We start from the raw sequence: 21498 nt of genomic DNA on the forward strand, positions 1-21498 counted from the left end.
AGAAAACAACTGGTATATCAGGCTGTGGCTGCATGGCACAAAGGGGTAACTCGTAACATTTCACTCATGTTGTAAATCTCGCCCCAAGAAAGCATACTCCGCATGCATTTTTTTCATATATATACCAGAAGATGTGCCATAAAGTAAATATTCTAGTTTTTTTAAATGATAATATATAACAATGAGATGATACAAAGTGTCATTACAAAGACGTAACGGTGTTTGACGTGTAAAGTGGGCAATAAATTTCTCTACTGGACCATCCTTGGGTACCGTGAGAAAAACAATAGGCCTTGTGCATGAAAGGAGGGAGTATTTATTTTGAAAAGGAAGTTGAAACCGCCAACCTCTGCATACAAGGATGCCCCCAACCATTGTTGTTATATTATTCGATAGATTCTCACAAAAGAATTACATGGATCAACCCAAAGCCACCTTCATGACGGTTTGTCACCGCACCTATATGTTTGATTATGTGTCCTAACCTCGCAATAACACATACCATCTAATCTGGTGGCCTCACAAAGCCACCCAACAATGAGTCGAGAGCACCGGCCGGTCTAGCAGACCCTCAACACGCACCACATACGCCTGCACTAGAATCCAACGACGGCATCTTTCATGGTCCCGTCTTCAAGAGTGATCAATGCCTTTACCTTGCAGGACCCAACTATCATCGACGCCACCACGATGCCACACCCCCGATACCATCATGCATGTGTCTATCATTGAGTATGCACCACGCCATACCATCGACACCCGACATCATCGATGTGGTATATGCAACACCGCTCCACCTGTTGGCCACTCCAGCCAGCACTTGGTCCAAAACAATGTGCCTAGGAGGGAGAACGACACCGAACGTCCAGTTATCATCCCATCTAGTAGATCCATATCTAGTGTTTCCCCCGGAGCAGCCGAAGCGAGGTGACGTCGAAGCCTTTTACCAAGAAATGACACCTAACACTTTGCCATCATCCGGCATGGCCGAAATCAGTGTTGTTTTCACTGGCAGTCATGCCACTCCAAACCAATGGATGGCTAGATCCGTGTGGAGCCGCAACATAGAGCTTGCGCAGCCGCTAGAATGCAAGCAGGAAACTACATCATCCCTCGTTGGTCCCTCTATGCATTGTCGAATGGACCAAGGCCGGACTCAACAACGGATCTAGGAGGAAATCAGATCTATGGAACACCGATGCTAACCATCTCCAAGAAGCACGCTAGAGATCCTGATAGTCCATGGACGTGACAACTAGCGCACATCCAGGGGCGTCACCTAGGCCGCCGCACGTGATCTCCCTGTTCGCGCCGCCCTAGTCACACCAGTGGGCCACCATCATTGCCATCCTCCCCGGTACCTTTGGAACAGGGCCTGCTGTCAGGCTGCCACCACCATCATGGTCAATGCAGGTGACAGCGACATAAGGGGCCTTCGACATAGCTGCCTTTTGGCGGTGCTAGCATAGGGCCCGTGGAGTCAACATGGGGTGCGACGTGAGGGGTATGTCTGGGAGGAGGATGGGATCGGGAGGAGGACGAAGTCTACACGAGGGTGGCAGTGGTAGGAGGAAATCAGGAGGACATTACACTATATGGTGTAATCTGGAGGAGGGTGGTGGTGTCACACAAAAGGAACATGAGTATATACTTAATTTGATGTAATTGTGAAGTTGTGTGCATTCGGTGTTGTTTAAGCCAGCTGGCCGGCCGTTGAGTATGTGTGTCTCATTCTTATCCATCTAATCACATGCACTGCAATATTTTTCTGGTATTAATTAAGTCCATCTATTTGTAATATATTCTCTACGTAGCTATTTACATGAAAAAATAATTAATTAGCAGTTGATCCAACTGCTCCATTAGGGGACTCTTTGTCCTGGTCAATAGGCAATTATGTTCTCAGCCATGACTCTTGTATAGTGTTTTAGTGTCCTCCAAACAGCAAGCCACACAATCCCAAGGGAAAAAAAGTCTGATAGCAGCCAAAAATCAAACAAGTTTCCTTCTTGACATTGTCTTTCCTGCTAGGATTCAGAATCCTACTTGGTATGACGTTCTTAATTATTTCATGTAGTCCAAAATGCTGAAAATTATCAAAACTCTTCCGAGAAAATTTAAATATGGAGCATGCATAGACTGACAACAGTAATCAATTTCCAATAAAATTGGCAAGGGCGCAGACAATATATAAATGTATTATAACATACGTGCACGCTACATATCATTGTGGACACTCTCTATGGCCTTATTACAAGCAGCAAGAGCAAATAAATAGGCTTGTGAGCTGACACACATGCACAAATGCATAACATATATGTAATTCAGACAAACACATGGTTCAACCAGAGTTGTCCCCAAACATTCAACAATTTATTGTAGGTAAACATTAACATAACTTGACCATAGCTTGAAGCAATGCATCATATGCATGTGAATGGCATCCATACTAGTAGCAGTGCACGCATATCATTTTATTCTACTCCTCCCATCGCGACATTGGCTCCCATTTCTTCCATCTTAGCAACAACTATCAAATTGAAATATTGAACTCCAATTAGCTCATGAGTTAATTTTGCATGGGAAGAGAATATAAGATGTATGTTTGTCGAAATTAATATGATTGAAGTTTTGAGATGGGACATGAAGTCAATCAAGTACTTTAATGAAAAATCATGGAAGGTTATACATATGTATTAGTCCACAAGACAATACATAGCTTGCATGCAGATATATCAAAGACATTGCACAAAGTTAGTTCAGTGAATTTACCCGAATCGACAAGAATACAGGGGAAACAACAAGTGTTCTTGCATATTATGTCGGAGCCACCTGCGGCAATACAAGCAAAACAACATGCTTTTGCCCGGGCACTTACACAGCAGCTACATTGTGCTGCGGTGGTCGAGTGAACAGCGATGCTCAATATGAGCAGGCACATGATCGCCTTCAAAGTGGTAGTGCCAGTGAGCATCCTCTTGCCCTCCATTGTCTCCTTTTGTTGTTGCTACCTGTCTTGGTTACCAAGCTAGGTTTGTTTGTTGTGTGTTGAGAGATGCTTCTTGAATGGTTGTTGCACCTACAATTTATAGGCAGTTGTGTTACGTTATGATGGGAATAAGGTGTGAATGGGTGGGAATCAAGTATTATTCGATGTGTCACTGAAGATAATTAATGACTTAGTTTGGAATACATGATGAACGTTGGCTTTATTTTTGTACTCGCCGCGCTCAGATGGAGCTGGATGATAGCTAGCGAGTCTAAACTATATATGATTATAGGATTAGTGTCATTTGTGAGTGCATGGATGTGTGTTTTTTATATTTTTAACCGGCAGGCCTTCTGTGACTAGGAGTACGGCTCGTTCTTATCCATCTATTCATATGCACTACAGATTCAATGAACTCGCAAGGATTTATTAATTCCATCGATCATACAAGTTGGACCAATTGGTGGTTGATGCAACTTATGCATTGTCCTACTTGTATCAAACTTGTTTTATGTGACACGGAAAAATAGGATATAGTGATATAATGCAATGCACCGGGATTATCCTAAACATGGGAAACAATTCAAAAATGTAAAAATTGCACACATAGTCCCTTCAGTTGTCATCGTTTCGATAGAAATATTAAATTTGAAATATGACACTTTCAAGAAAATGTTTAGACCGTGGAAATTCAGACAACCTGGAAGCCTAGCACTTTGCCAAGGCGTCGACACAACGAATTGAATTATGTTCATGTGATAATGGCGCTCCCACGACAAAGGAAGCCGTAGAGAATCATGGTAAGTAGACATCTCATTTGTCTTGATCACAGCCCGAATGCAATAGCTACACCACTAGGAAAGTACAATCAAACATAGAAATATCATGAACAAATATTAGGCATGAACACTTTGAGGTACGCCGATGCGAACATTTGGGTGGGACAACATGGGAGCCGTGAGTTGGGTTCCAAAATATGAAAAACGGCGGAGATATATCAACAACCCCTCATGCTGTGTAGTCCTCGACAGGTATACACAAGGGGGGAGAAGGGATGGTGTTGCGGGTGTCAGATCTTGTAAATGTAAACAAGGGAAGAGACATAAGATCCATACAAACTGCTAATCTATCTTGGTTTGACTTGACTCAAACAGAACATAATGTCGTCTTCAAAGAAAGTGCAATTATTGTTGAGAATAGTCAATATATATATATATATATATATATATATATATATATATATATATATATATATCCGTCGTAAGATATTGTTTACGCTCACTCAAGCTAGGCAAAACAAAACAGAAAAGACGATTCTGAAAAAAACGAAAAAAACCACCCGGAAGAACAATGGTTGAGATGGGCATGTGGTAAATATCTACCTAGTACTTAACTCAAGAGTAGACTATGTTTGCACATGAATCTTCCTTCTCTCATGATGTGGATCTAACATGATATATCGACTTTCAAATATATGGCGCGTAAGTCTCTAAATACAATAAAAGGTCGATACCTCGTCATAATCACTAGCATATATTAAGTTATCGATTATGTGCACTGAAAACAACATCGTACTTGGTCTAGCCTAATCATTGTCTTATGACGGACATATACTGTGTTTGTATTCCGTCTCTTTCCAACAATAATTGAACTTTCTTTGTAGGCCAACATGAAGTTCACTATCAACTCAACACCATGCAAAACAATTAATTACAAAGTATGCTTTCAGCATCATGTATATTAACAAATATCCAAAAAAATTGCGGCAAGTCAAAATGGCTACATGTGCCAAATCTATGACTCGATCGCGTCTGATGATGGTGTGGATCACACATGATATATAGAATTTGAAATATACCAATGGTAGGTTTATCTCTAAATACAATAAAGGATGGATTGCTCATCATGATCGCTAGCGTATATCAAGTTAGCTACTAAGTGTAATGAACACACCATCACGCTTGGGCTAGCCTAAACAATTTCTTGTGACGTGTATATATTGTGCATTGATCGTCTTAGCATCTCGTCTCTTCTCGACAATAACTAAACTTCTTTTGTAGGCCAACATGTGACTTCTTCATACGACTTTTCTTAATAATAGTATAGTTTACCACAAGCATGGATCAGTATTTATAGTCTAATTTGTTGTCCCGTCTCAAACTCAATGTATTCACCTACATCCTCCGACTAGAAATTGCTATCTCCTCTCTCTTGTAATCAAAATTCAGAATGAAGAAGCACCCATATTCTCAAGTGCAAAATTTGCAACAGAAGCAGAATGTGAAATACAAGTATCATGCGTAATGTGAGAGGGGAGAAATGCAGCACACTGTTAGGTTTGCAGACCAGACCATCCTTTTGACATTTGTGTTACACGTCTCCAAGATGGACCGTTGTTGGATTGCTCATCATGATCGCTAGCGTATACTAAGTAAGCTACTAAGTGTAATAAACACACCATCATGCTTGGGCTAGCGTAAACAATGTCTTATGATGTGTATATATTGTGCATTGATCGTCTTAGCATTTTGTCTCTTCTCAACAATAACTGAACTTCTTTTGTAGGCCAACATGTGACTTTTTCATAAGGATTTTCTAAATAATAGTATAGTTTACCACAAGCATGGATCCGTATTTATAGACTAATTTGTTGTCCCATCTCAAACTCAATGTACTGAGCTACGTCCTCCGACTAGAAATTGCTATCTCCTCTCTCTTGTAATCAAAATTCAAAATGAAGAAGCACACATATTCTCAGGTGCAAAATTTGCAATCGAAGCAGAATGGGAAATACAAGTATTATGCGTAATGTGAGAGGGGAGAAATGCAGCACACTATGAGTTTTGCAGACCAGACCAGCGTCTTGACATTTGTGCATCATGGCTCCAAGATGGACCGTTGTCGGATCGTCACGACCAAAACCTTATATCTTCACACCTTCAACCGCCATTCACTCAACTAACCTACCCCTCCATTAAAAGAATGTGCTTCACATTTGAAGGTTCAGGCTTCCAAAACTGAACACCATGACCAGCGAATTAGTGATATGAATAAATACCAAGCATGCTATGATATCTACCAGCTTATCCTAAATCGCACTGTACACGCTACTTCTTCCTAATCTCGCACATGCAATTCACTATCAATTCAAGAATGGAAAAAAAAAATCACAAAGTTTGCTTTCAGCGTGATGTATGTAGTACCAATTTAACATAATAGAACACTCCTACTACTTAAGATAACAAAAACCGTGAGTTCGATCAAGGAAAGCAAAAGGGGCATGGTGAAGCCTATGTTCGTTCCTGGAGAACAAATGCTGCTTGAGTTCATCCTTGGAGAACGCTTGCAATTTACCACCAAAGATTGACAAACATTGAGTAGCTACATTCTCGGTCTTCGTTTTAGTGGATCCTCCGTTATTGCTGTTGTTTCTAGTTTAAGGAGAGCAGGTGTGTTTGATTTGCTAGGTTTGTCGTTGGCAGCAAACTGTAGGATAACAAACATAACTACTTTAATATCAATTAGAGACCAGATAATTTGTACTTGTTCTAATTAATTTATAATGGTTGAGCTGGACACACATTGCAGATTATAATAAAATCTACTTTTTTCTTCTTCTCAAAACAGCTACCTGTTCGTATCTCAATGACTCAACCGTGTCTGGCGATGGTTTGGATTATTATTATTCCCAACGCGTGAACAATTTTCAGATTCAAAGTTTTTTCAAAGATTAAAATGTTTTGCCTTTGACCTATTATTAGATACCTATAATGTCGTTTTCTTAAAATTTATTATCATGTTTAATTGACAACATTCTGGATTTTTACGTCAATTGTTTTTACCCATTAACATCAGTGGCAAATCTACATCACAAGTAGATATTATTTTTTTATTATGTGAGTAATCGGTTGTGCTCGCCCAGCAGGATGAAGATGCAAAGAAAACAAATGGTATATTGTGTTGTAGCTGCATGGCACAACGGGGTAACTCGTAACATTTCACTCATGTTGTAAGTCTCTCCGCAAGAAAGCATACTCTACATGCATTTTTTCATATATACCTGAAGATGTGCCATAAAGTAAATGTTTTAGTTTCTTTTTGAAAAATGATAATATATAACAATGAGATGATACAAAGTGTCATTACAAAGACGTAACGGTGTTTGACGGGTAAAGTGGGCAATAAATTTCTCTACTGGACCATCCTTGGGTACCGTGAGAAAAACAATAGGCCTTATGCATGAAAGGAGGGAGTATTTATTTTGAAAAGGAAGTTGAAACCGCCAACCTCTGCTTACAAGGGTACCCCCAACCATTGTTGTTATATTATTCGATAAATTCTCAAAAAAGAATTACATGGGTCAACCCAAAGCCACCTTCATGACGGTTTGTCACAGCACCTATATGTTTGATTATGTGCCCTGACCTCGCAATAACACATACCATCTAATCTGGTGGCCTCACCAAGCCAACCAACAACGAGTCGAGAGCATCGGCTGGTCTAGCAACCCTCAACACGCACCACATACGCCTGCACTAGAATCCAACTACGGCATCTTTCCTGGTCCCATATTCAAGAGCGATCAATGCCTTTACCTTGCAGGACCCAACTATTATCGATGCCACCACGATGCCACACCCCCGAGACTATCATGCATGTGTCTATCATCGAGTATGCACTACGCCATACCGTCGAAACCCGACGTCATCGATGTGGTATATGCAACACCACTCCACCTCTTGGCCACTCCGGCCAGCACTTGCTCCAAAATAGTGTGCCTTGGAGGGAGAACGGCACCGAATGTCCAGTCATCATCCCAGGTGGTCGAGTGAACAGCGATGCTTAATATGAGCAGGCACATGATCGCCTTCAAAGTGGTAGTGCCTGTGAGCATCCTCTTGCCCTCCATTGTCTCCTTTTGTTGTTGCTACCTGTCTTGGTTACCAAGCTAGGTTTGTTTGTTTTCTGTTGAGAGATGCTTCTTGAATGGGTATTGCGCCTACAATTATAGGCAGTTGTGTTATGTTATGATGGGAATAAGGTGTGAATGGGTGGGAATCAAGTAGTATTCCATGTGTCACTAAAGATAATTGATGACTTAGTTTGGAATACATGATAAATCCATTCACACGTATCTAGCGGAAGAAACACTACTTTACATATCATATTCAATGTTAGGGAGAAAGCAAGAACCACACCAATAGTGTGCAATGAGACACCCAAAGTTAGCCGTATCACGGGAGGACCTACAATATTACTAGTCCGGAAGGGACAACGGTGAATGCAAGTAACTCTATCCCGTCAGAGATTGTTTTTCGGTAGCAACTTTTGGTGTTGAATATAGCTTTATGGACATATGTATGGACTTGTGCTAATACAATTTCAGCATTTTATTCATATATATTTTGCTCAATATTGATTGGAAGCGAGATAGCTAGTTGGTTCACTATGATAGACCTTTCGCAATGTTTATCTTCTCCTTGGTGTTGGAGATCATATGATAAGTATGACATATGTACAACTTGATCCCAAGTCTTCATATGCCAATCCCCAAACTTAGAACTTGCACGTACTAAACACGACAATTACTACCCCTTTTTTGTCAAGCAACCTTTTTCTATTTTATTTGTTCATGAATATCACAATGCCATTTTAACAAACAATATATTTTTATTCAGCTAGCGAAGGGTGCCAACACTCAATTTTTATCCAAGACATGAAAAGTGTATATGTATATAAACATTAGAGAAAGTGATATGATGCAATACTAGCGAGTTGTATCAAACTTTTCATATACATTTTTTATCGAAGAATCCATGTTTATAGATTGTTTATCCAAGACTAGTGACTTGTATCGGACTTGTTTTTATATGCAAGGAAACATTACAGAAGTGATATGACGCAATAGACCGGGATTAATCTAAAAATGGCATACAACTCATAAAATATACACCTTTCCAAAAATTATTATATGTGACATAGTTTCCCAAAAAAATAACAAAATTGAAGTATGGCACTTTTAAAAAAAGTGATCTCAAGAATAGGTGTCATGTATGGTATATCCATGGCTAATGTGGTGATAATTTTTCCGTATTCGGCACACACATACCTGCAACTTGGCTTGGCTAATGTGAACAAGGCTCAATCATCAGGTTATGAAAATAAACGAGTTACTTAATTTGGAATTCGATCAATGTAAAGACTTCTAATGGCTACTTCATACATATATATTGAGACAACCTCCAGTCACAATCCCAAAATGAAGTTTACATTGATGATGAATGTTGTGTTGGTCTTTGTAATAACCAACACACCTAAATGAAGCATCATGATTAGGATTATTAGCCTCTTAAATCAGTGCATGGGTGTGTGTTTCGTGTTATTTAAACCGGTGGGCCTATTGGTGACTAGGTGTGTGCCTTGTTCTTATCTATCTACTCACCTGCAAGGATTATGATATTTCATCAATCATAAAAGATAGACCAATTAGTGATTGATGCAACTGTTGCATTGTGCTAATGGTATCAAACTTGTTTTATATGACATAGAAACGTTAGATATAATGATATGATGCAATGCATCGGGATTAGCCTACAAATGAGAAACGATTCAAAAAATGGAAAACTTGCGCACATAGTCCTTTTACGAGACATGGTTTCCATAAAATATACCCAATTTGAAATATGACACTTTAACAAAGGTATTCTAAAAAATAGGTACTCTCATGGATAGCTTATCTTTGCTTTGAATGCAAATGACCAAGACGATGGCTATATCTATGGAAAATGTGATAATAAATTGACCATATTCAGCAGACACGTGCATCTTGGCACGGGTAATGTGAACACAGACTCCATCCGAAAATAAATGATTTACTTACTTAGGACTCCGATTGGTTTAAGGACATCTAAATGCTACTTATATATAGATGAAGACAACGTGGAGGTTCAATCACAGAACCAAGTCTACATTGGTAATGATTATTGGCTTAATCTTTATAAATGCCATCTCGCTCAAACAGAGACGGATGATAGCAAGCAACTTTCAACTATATATGATTATATGATTAGTATGTTGTGTCAATGCATGTGTGTGTGTGTGTTTTGTGTGCCGGCGACTAGGCATGTGGCTTGGTATTATCTATCTAATCACATGGACTTCTAATTAATTCAATGAACTACCAATTAGTGGTTGATGCAACTGATCCATGTGTCAGCTGTATCAACCTAGTTTTATATGACATAAAGGCATTATAGATACTAATATAAAGCAATGCATCTGCACTAGCCTTAAAAAGAAATTATTCAAACAATGGAAAACATGCACACAAAGTCCTTTTCGTGTCATGGTTTCCATCAAAAAAAAAATTAAAATATGGAAGTTGTAAAAATGAGGTAATATCATGTATGGCTTATAACGGCTTTCAACCCAAATGACTAAGCTTTTGTCCATATTTATGGCTATCCTAGTGATAAGTTGCACATATTCGGTACACAAGTGTGTCTTGACATGGCTAAGGTGAGCATAGGCTCCATCAATTAGTTATGTTAATAAATGGGTTACTTAACTAGGACTCTAATCAGTGTGTCTACTTCCAATTGCTACGACTTATATATAGAGCGAGACGACAAGGAGAGACGATCAAAAAACAAAGTCTACAATGATGACGAGTGTTGCCTTAATTTTTGGAATAACCATCACGCTTAGATGGAGTTCCATGATATATCCAATGAGACAACCCGCCATGTACTCCTACTAAGCCTCTCATTGATACCTTTACAAATCAGATTCAACACTTCAACTTTGTCACCAGAACACATGCATTCACTCCAGTTCATCACCCGGATGAAACAAGCCAGACACAACTCTAAGCATAGCAAGCATAGCAAGGTAAAGCACATCATGGCTCAAGCATCTACCAGGTATGCTAGGTTGCAAGGTTTAGCTATTTACTGTGACAATGACAGGTCACGCAGAGGAATGGGTTCAACTACCGGGCAAAAGAATTTATCACGATGTGTCCTAGTGCAATAAATGAGATCAGGAGCGAGAACATGGGATTTCATGGGAATGCTTAAAAGGGGTGCTTGCCTTGTGGATCAGCGGAGGGATACAGTCCTTCAGTTGGATACTCCCGAGTATCCTGTGGAGCGAAGCCTACCAATACAAACAATCACAATCAATACACGTCAAATGCAACAATATGATCCATGATCATGGCATGACATGGATATGATGGATGAGCTAATGCATCTAATATTGAATTGGTTGAAGCTGGTTTGAATCAAAGATTCAAATGCTACTTCAAAAAAGGTATTTTTAAATTACCTTTAAATGATTTGACCTGATTCTTAGGTATAGCTTGTTCTATCATGCATGAAAATAACACCAATGGATTTCTTGAATTTTTCTGATAAATTTTCATATATAAATTATTTTAATCTGAGTTACAGATTAATTTCTATGATTTTTCGAAGTTTATAACTATTTCTGAGATTTTATTTAAACCAAAATTAGAACTACTGCATCAACATGACATCACCAGGAGAAACTCCACACGTCAGTGACACACGCACTAACTGAGTTATATTTAAACTATAGTCCTAATTATTGGTGTTGGGCCCACTGGTTAGTGGGTGTTTAGGGTTAGATAAATTAATTTATTCCGTTTAATTTAAATCCTAACTAACCAAAGGCTGGTCCCACATGCCAGAGATACAAGGATCAAACCACCTGGTCAAACCGGGTCAGCTCACCGGCGTTGGGCCACCGATGGCACCAGGAACGGCGGAGGGGGTCAGAAACCCACCTCCAGCGACCATTTGGCCGGTGGAGACCACCTACAGAACGGCCTCTAGCCCGCACATCCATTTGAGTAAGCCATAGGGGATGGGGTGGCCGGAGACATCGTCGGCGATGACCTAGGCGGCCACCGGAGCTCGGCCCTCGTCGAGATCGACGATACAAAGCGCGAAAGGACCGGAGCTAAGCACCTACGACACCTACGCGACAACGCGAAGCCATTGGTGGCCTCGGTTTAGGCTCGAGGACCACCGAAACCTCCCCGACGATGAGCTCCCGCAGTAGAGCTCTTCGGTAGTCGGTGGAAACGGCAGCTACGGCTCGCAAATGAAGGGGCAAAGGGGAGAAATGGGTTCTGCAGCTCACAAGGGTTGCAAAGGCGTCGAGAGCGGGCTCGAAGACGGCCTGACGACGGAGAATTCGACGGCGGTGACCTCGGTAACCTTAGAAAGAAAACGATGGCGGGACGGCGATTGGAGGTGCCTGGCTTCGGTTCCTCTGGCGTGCAGCTGCGTGGCGTCAAGGCGAAGCTACTCAGCACCTCGGGGACAAGAGGGAACGGCGGGGGCGACCTAGCGACGGCGAGCCAAAGGTGCGGCCATGAGGGAGAGAGGTCAGAATAATTTCGTATTCATAAAATTTATTATCATGATTAATTGACAACATTCTGGATTTTTACGTCAAATGTTTTTACCCATTAACATCAGTGGTACATCTACATCACAACTAGATATTTTTTTTCATATGTGAGTAATCGGTTGTGCTCGTCCAGCAGGATGAAGCTGCAAAGAAAACAACTGGTATATCAGGCTGTGGCTGCATGGCACAAAGGGGTAACTCGTAACATTTCACTCATGTTGTAAATCTCGCCCCAAGAAAGCATACTCCGCATGCATTTTTTTCATATATACCAGAAGATGTGCCATAAAGTAAATATTCTAGTTTTTTTAAATGATAATATATAACAATGAGATGATACAAAGTGTCATTACAAAGACGTAACGTTGTTTGATGTGTAAAGTGGGCAATAAATTTCTCTACTGGACCATCCTTGGGTACCGTGAGAAAAACAATAGGCCTTGTGCATGAAAGGAGGGAGTATTTATTTTGAAAAGGAAGTTGAAACCGCCAACCTCTGCATACAAGGATGCCCCCAACCATTGTTGTTATATTATTCGATAGATTCTCACAAAAGAATTACATGGATCAACCCAAAGCCACCTTCATGACGGTTTGTCACCGCACCTATATGTTTGATTATGTGCCCTAACCTCGCAATAACACATACCATCTAATCTGGTGGCCTCACAAAGCCACCCAACAATGAGTCGAGAGCACCGGCCGGTCTAGCAGACCCTCAACACGCACCACATACGCCTGCACTAGAATCCAACGACGGCATCTTTCATGGTCCCGTCTTCAAGAGTGATCAATGCCTTTACCTTGCAGGACCCAACTATCATCGACGCCACCACGATGCCACACCCACGATACCATCATGCATGTGTCTATCATTGAGTATGCACGACGCCATACCATCGACACCCGACATCATCGATGTGGTATATGCAACACCGCTCCACCTGTTGGCCACTCCAGCCAGCACTTGCTCCAAAACAATGTGCCTAGGAGGGAGAATGACACCGAACGTCCAGTTATCATCCCATCTAGTAGATCCATATCTAGTGTTTCCCCCGGAGCAGCCGAAGCGAGGTGACGTCGAAGCCTTTTACCAAGAAATGACACCTAACACTTTGCCATCATCCGGCATGGCCGAAATCAGTGTTGTTTTCACTGGCAGTCATGCCACTCCAAACCAATGGATGGCTAGATCCATGTGGAGCCGCAACATAGAGCTTGCGCAGCCGCTAGAATGCAAGCAGGAAACTACATCATCCCTCTTTGGTCCCTCTATGCATCGTCGAATGGACCAAGGCCGGACTCAACAACGGATCTAGGAGGAAATCAGATCTATGGAACACCGATGCTAACCATCTCCAAGAAGCACGCTAGAGATCCTGATAGTCCATGGACGTGACAACTAGCGCACATCCAGGGGCGTCACCTAGGCCGCCGCACGTGATCTCCCTGTTCGCGCCGCCCTAGTCACACCAGTGGGCCACCATCATTACCATCCTCCCCGGTACCTTTGGAACAGGGCCTGCTGTCAGGCTGCCACCACCATCATGGTCAATGCCGGTGACAGCGACATAAGGGGCCTTCGACATAGCTGCCTTTTGGCGGTGCTAGCATAGGGCCCGTGGAGTCAACATGGGGTGCGACGTGAGGGGTATGTCTGGGAGGAGGATGGGATCGGGAGGAGGACGAAGTCTACACGAGGGTGGCAGTGGTAGGAGGAAATCAGGAGGACATTACACTATATGGTGTAATCTGGAGGAGGGTGGTGGTGTCACACAAAAGGAACATGAGTATATACTTAATTTGATGTAATTGTGAAGTTGTGTGCATTCGGTGTTGTTTAAGCCAGCTGGCCGGCCGTTGAGTATGTGTGTCTCATTCTTATCCATCTAATCACATGCACTGCAATATTTTTCTGGTATTAATTAAGTCCATCTATTTGTAATATATTCTCTACGTAGCTATTTACATGAAAAAATAATTAATTAGCAGTTGATCCAACTGCTCCATTAGGGGACTCTTTGTCCTGGTCAATAGGCAATTATGTTCTCAGCCATGACTCTTGTATAGTGTTTTAGTGTCCTCCAAACAGCAAGCCACACAATCCCAAGGGAAAAAAAGTCTGATAGCAGCCAAAAATCAAACAAGTTTCCTTCTCGACATTGTCTTTCCTGCTAGGATTCAGAATCCTACTTGGTATGACGTTCTTAATTATTTCATGTAGTCCAAAATGCTGAAAATTATCAAAACTCTTCCGAGAAAATTTAAATATGGAGCATGCATAGACTGACAACAGTAATCAATTTCCAATAAAATTGGCAAGGGCGCAGACAATATATAAATGTATTATAACATACGTGCACGCTACATATCATTGTGGACACTCTCTATGGCCTTATTACAAGCAGCAAGAGCAAATAAATAGGCTTGTGAGCTGACACACATGCACAAATGCATAACATATATGTAATTCAGACAAACACATGGTTCAACCAGAGTTGTCCCCAAACATTCAACAATTTATTGTAGGTAAACATTAACATAACTTGACCATAGCTTGAAGCAATGCATCATATGCATGTGAATGGCATCCATACTAGTAGCAGTGCACGCATATCATTTTATTCTACTCCTCCCATCGCGACATTGGCTCCCATTTCTTCCATCTTAGCAACAACTATCAAATTGAAATATTGAACTCCAATTAGCTCATGAGTTAATTTTGCATGGGAAGAGAATATAAGATGTATGTTTGTCGAAATTAATATGATTGAAGTTTTGAGATGGGACATGAAGTCAATCAAGTACTTTAATGAAAAATCATGGAAGGTTATACATATGTATTAGTCCACAAGACAATACATAGCTTGCATGCAGATATACCAAAGACATTGCACAAAGTTAGTTCAGTGAATTTACCCGAATCGGCAAGAATACAGGGGAAACAACAAGTGTTCTTGCATATTATGTCGGAGCCACCTGCGGCAATACAAGCAAAACAACATGCTTTTGCCCGGGCACTTACACAGCAGCTACATTGTGCTGCGGTGGTCGAGTGAACAGCGATGCTCAATATGAGCAGGCACATGATCGCCTTCAAAGTGGTAGTGCCAGTGAGCATCCTCTTGCCCTCCATTGTCTCCTTTTGTTGTTGCTACCTGTCTTGGTTACCAAGCTAGGTTTGTTTGTTGTGTGTTGAGAGATGCTTCTTGAATGGTTGTTGCACCTACAATTTATAGGCAGTTGTGTTACGTTATGATGGGAATAAGGTGTGAATGGGTGGGAATCAAGTATTATTCGATGTGTCACTGAAGATAATTAATGACTTAGTTTGGAATACATGATGAACGTTTGCTTTATTTTTGTACTCGCCGTGCTCAGATGGAGCTGGATGATAGCTAGCGAGTCTAAACTATATATGATTATAGGATTAGTGTCATTTGTGAGTGCATGGATGTGTGTTTTTTATATTTTTAACCGGCAGGCCTTCTGTGACTAGGAGTACGGCTCGTTCTTATCCATCTATTCATATGCACTACAGATTCAATGAACTCGCAAGGATTTATTAATTCCATCGATCATACAAGTTGGACCAATTGGTGGTTGATGCAACTTATGCATTGTCCTACTTGTATCAAACTTGTTTTATGTGACACGGAAAAATAGGATATAGTGATATAATGCAATGCACCGGGATTATCCTAAACATGGGAAACAATTCAAAAATGTAAAAATTGCACACATAGTCCCTTCAGTTGTCATCGTTTCGATAGAAATATTAAATTTGAAATATGACACTTTCAAGAAAATGTTTAGACCGTGGAAATTCAGACAACCTGGAAGCCTAGCACTTTGCCAAGGCGTCGACACAACGAATTGAATTATGTTCATGTGATAATGGCGCTCCCACGACAAAGGAAGCCGTAGAGAATCATGGTAAGTAGACATCTCATTTGTCTTGATCACAGCCCGAATGCAATAGCTACACCACTAGGAAAGTACAATCAAACATAGAAATATCATGAACAAATATTAGGCATGAACACTTTGAGGTACGCCGATGCGAACATTTGGGTGGGACAACATGGGAGCCGTGAGTTGGGTTCCAAAATATGAAAAACGGCGGAGATATATCAAAAACCCCTCATGCTGTGTAGTCCTCGACAGGTATACACAAGGGGGGAGAAGGGATGGTGTTGCGGGTGTCAGATCTTGTAAATGTAAACAAGGGAAGAGACATAAGATCCATACAAACTGCTAATCTATCTTGGTTTGACTTGACTCAAACGGAACATAATGTCGTCTTCAAAGAAAGTGCAATTATTGTTGAGAATAGTCTATATATATATATATATATATATATATATATATATATATCCGTCGTAAGATATTGTTTACGCTCACTCAAGCTAGGCAAAACAAAACAGAAAAGACGATTCTGAAAAAAACGAAAAAAACCACCCGGAAGAACAATGGTTGAGATGGGCATGTGGTAAATATCTACCTAGTACTTAACTCAAGAGTAGACTATGTTTGCACATGAATCTTCCTTCTCTCATGATGTGGATCTAACATGATATATAGACTTTCAAATATATGGCGCGTAAGTCTCTAAATACAATAAAAGGTCGATACCTCGTCATAATCACTAGCATATATTAAGTTATCGATTATGTGCACTGAAAACAACATCGTACTTGGTCTAGCCTAATCACTGTCTTATGACGGACATATACTGTGTTTGTATTCCGTCTCTTTCCAACAATAATTGAACTTTCTTTGTAGGCCAACATGAAGTTCACTATCAACTCAACACCATGCAAAACAATTAATTACAAAGTATGCTTTCAGCATCATGTATATTAACAAATATCCAAAAAAATTGCGGCAAGTCAAAATGGCTACATGTGCCAAATCTATGACTCGATCGCGTCTGATGATGGTGTGGATCACACATGATATATAGAATTTGAAATATACCAATGGTAGGTTTATCTCTAAATACAATAAAGGATGGATTGCTCATCATGATCGCTAGCTTATATCAAGTTAGCTACTAAGTGTAATGAACACGCCATCACGCTTGGGCTAGCCTAAACAATTTCTTATGACGTGTATATATTGTGCATTGATCGTCTTAGCATCTCGTCTCTTCTCGACAATAACTAAACTTCTTTTGTAGGCCAACATGTGACTTCTTCATACGACTTTTCTTAATAATAGTATAGTTTACCACAAGCATGGATCAGTATTTATAGACTAATTTGTTGTCCCGTCTCAAACTCAATGTATTCACCTACATCCTCCGACTAGAAATTGCTATCTCCTCTCTCTTGTAATCAAAATTCAGAATGAAGAAGCACCCATATTCTCAAGTGCAAAATTTGCAACAGAAGCAGAATGTGAAATACAAGTATCATGCGTAATGTGAGAGGGGAGAAATGCAGCACACTGTTAGGTTTGCAGACCAGACCATCCTTTTGACATTTGTGTTACACGTCTCCAAGATGGACCGTTGTTGGATTGCTCATCATGATCGCTAGCGTATACTAAGTAAGCTACTAAGTGTAATAAACACACCATCATGCTTGGGCTAGCGTAAACAATGTCTTATGATGTGTATATATTGTGCATTGATCGTCTTAGCATTTTGTCTCTTCTCAACAATAACTGAACTTCTTTTGTAGGCCAACATGTGACTTTTTCATAAGGATTTTCTAAATAATAGTATAGTTTACCACAAGCATGGATCCGTATTTATAGACTAATTTGTTGTCCCATCTCAAACTCAATGTACTGAGCTATGTCCTCCCACTAGAAATTGCTATCTCCTCTCTCTTGTAATCAAAATTCAAAATGAAGAAGCACACATATTCTCAGGTGCAAAATTTGCAATCGAAGCAGAATGGGAAATACAAGTATTATGCGTAATGTGAGAGGGGAGAAATGCAGCACACTATGAGTTTTGCAGACCAGACCAGCGTCTTGACATTTGTGCATCATGGCTCCAAGATGGACCGTTGTCGGATCGTCACGACCAAAACCTTATATCTTCACACCTTCAACCGCCATTCACTCAACTAACCTACCCCTCCATTAAAAGAATGTGCTTCACATTTGAAGGTTCAGGCTTCCAAAACTGAACACCATGACCAGCGAATTAGTGATATGAATAAATACCAAGCATGCTATGATATCTACCAGCTTATCCTAAATCGCACTGTACACGCTACTTCTTCCTAATCTCGCACATGCAATTCACTATCAATTCTAGAATGGAAAAAAATAAATCACAAAGTTTGCTTTCAGCGTGATGTATGTAGTACCAATTTAACATAATAGAACACTCCTACTACTTAAGATAACAAAAACCGTGAGTTCGATCAAGGAAAGCAAAAGGAGCATGGTGAAGCCTATGTTCGTTCCTGGAGAACAAATGCTGCTTGAGTTCATCCTTGGAGAACGCTTGCAATTTACCACCAAAGATTGACAAACATTGAGTAGCTACATTCTCGGTCTTCGTTTTAGTGGATCCTCCGTTATTGCTGTTGTTTCTAGTTTAAGGAGAGCAGGTGTGTTTGATTTGCTAGGTTTGTCGTTGGCAGCAAACTGTAGGATAACAAACATAACTACTTTAATATCAATTAGAGACCAGATAATTTGTACTTGTTCTAATTAATTTATAATGGTTGAGCTGGACACACATTGCAGATTATAATAAAATCTACTTTTTTCTTCTTCTCAAAACAGCTACCTGTTCGTATCTCAATGACTCAACCGTGTCTGGCGATGGTTTGGATTATTATTATTCCCAACGCGTGAACAATTTTCAGATTCAAAGTTTTTTCAAAGATTAAAATGTTTTGCCTTTGACCTATTATTAGATACCTATAATGTCGTTTTCTTAAAATTTATTATCATGTTTAATTGACAACATTCTGGATTTTTACGTCAATTGTTTTTACCCATTAACATCAATGGCAAATCTACATCACAAGTAGATATTATTTTTTTATTATGTGAGTAATCGGTTGTGCTCGCCCAGCAGGATGAAGCTGCAAAGAAAACAAATGGTATATTGTGTTGTAGCTGCATGGCACAACGGGGTAACTCGTAACATTTCACTCATGTTGTAAGTCTCTCCGCAAGAAAGCATACTCTACATGCATTTTTTCATATATACCTGAAGATGTGCCATAAAGTAAATATTTTAGTTTCTTTTTGAAAAATGATAATATATAACAATGAGATGATACAAAGTGTCATTACAAAGACGTAACGGTGTTTGACGGGTAAAGTGGGCAATAAATTTCTCTACTGGACCATCCTTGGGTACCGTGAGAAAAACAATAGGCCTTATGCATGAAAGGAGGGAGTATTTATTTTGAAAAGGAAGTTGAAACCGCCAACCTCTGCTTACAAGGGTACCCCCAACCATTGTTGTTATATTATTCGATAAATTCTCAAAAAAGAATTACATGGGTCAACCCAAAGCCACCTTCATGACGGTTTGTCACAGCACCTATATGTTTGATTATGTGCCCTGACCTCGCAATAACACATACCATCTAATCTGGTGGCCTCACCAAGCCAACCAACAACGAGTCGAGAGCATCGGCTGGTCTAGCAACCCTCAACACGCACCACATACGCCTGCACTAGAATCCAACTACGGCATCTTTCCTGGTCCCATATTCAAGAGCGATCAATGCCTTTACCTTGCAGGACCCAACTATTATCGATGCCACCACGATGCCACACCCCCGAGACTATCATGCATGTGTCTATCATCGAGTATGCACTACGCCATACCGTCGAAACCCGACGTCATCGATGTGGTATATGCAACACCACTCCACCTCTTGGCCACTCCGGCCAGCACTTGCTCCAAAATAGTGTGCCTTGGAGGGAGAACGGCACCGAATGTCCAGTCATCATCCCAGGTGGTCGAGTGAACAGCGATGCTTAATATGAGCAGGCACATGATCGCCTTCAAAGTGGTAGTGCCAGTGAGCATCCTCTTGCCCTCCATTGTCTCCTTTTGTTGTTGCTACCTGTCTTGGTTACCAAGCTAGGTTTGTTTGTTTTCTGTTGAGAGATGCTTCTTGAATGGGTATTGCGCCTACAATTATAGGCAGTTGTGTTATGTTATGATGGGAATAAGGTGTGAATGGGTGGGAATCAAGTAGTATTCCATGTGTCACTAAAGATAATTGATGACTTAGTTTGGAATACATGATAAATCCATTCACACGTATCTAGCGGAAGAAACACTACTTTACATATCATATTCAATGTTAGGGAGAAAGCAAGAACCACACCAATAGTGTGCAATGAGACACCCAAAGTTAGCCGTATCAGGGGAGGACCTACAATATTACTAGTCCGGAAGGGACAACGGTGAATGCAAGTAACTCTATCCCGTCAGAGATTGTTTTTAGGTAGCAACTTTTGGTGTTGAATATAGCTTTATGGACATATGTATGGACTTGTGCTAATACAATTTCAGCATTTTATTCATATATATTTTGCTCAATATTGATTGGAAGCGAGATAGCTAGTTGGTTCACTATGATAGACCTTTCGCAATGTTTATCTTCTCCTTGGTGTTGGAGATCATATGATAAGTATGACATATGTACAACTTGATCCCAAGTCTTCATATGCCAATCCCCAAACTTAGAACTTGCACGTACTAAACACGACAATTACTACCCCTTTTTTGTCAAGCAACCTTTTTCTATTTTATTTGTTCATGAATATCACAATGCCATTTTAACAAACAATATATTTTTATTCAGCTAGCGAAGGGTGCCAACACTCAATTTTTATCCAAGACATGAAAAGTGTATATGTATATAAACATTAGAGAAAGTGATATGATGCAATACTAGCGAGTTGTATCAAACTTTTCATATACATTTTTTATCGAAGAATCCATGTTTATAGATTGTTTATCCAAGACTAGTGACTTGTATCGGACTTGTTTTTATATGCAAGGAAACATTACAGAAGTGATATGACGCAATAGACCAGGATTAATCTAAAAATGGCATACAACTCATAAA

The 21498-nt window shown here is 40.3% G+C and overlaps 1 long non-coding RNA gene across 1 annotated transcript; it reads right to left on the reverse strand.

Annotated features, from left to right (window-relative positions):
- Window positions 1–14759: 14759 nt before the first annotated feature.
- On the reverse strand, window positions 14760–15622 carry LOC123412160. The gene is made up of 2 exons (XR_006613424.1): window positions 15350–15622; window positions 14760–15107 (listed from the first exon to the last, which is right to left on the reverse strand). It is a non-coding gene; the product is annotated as an uncharacterized LOC123412160 (long non-coding RNA).
- Window positions 15623–21498: the final 5876 nt, after the last annotated feature.

Source organism: Hordeum vulgare, chromosome 7H, assembly GCF_904849725.1.
Source record: "Hordeum vulgare subsp. vulgare chromosome 7H, MorexV3_pseudomolecules_assembly, whole genome shotgun sequence".
Taxonomy (NCBI): Eukaryota; Viridiplantae; Streptophyta; class Magnoliopsida; order Poales; family Poaceae; genus Hordeum; species Hordeum vulgare.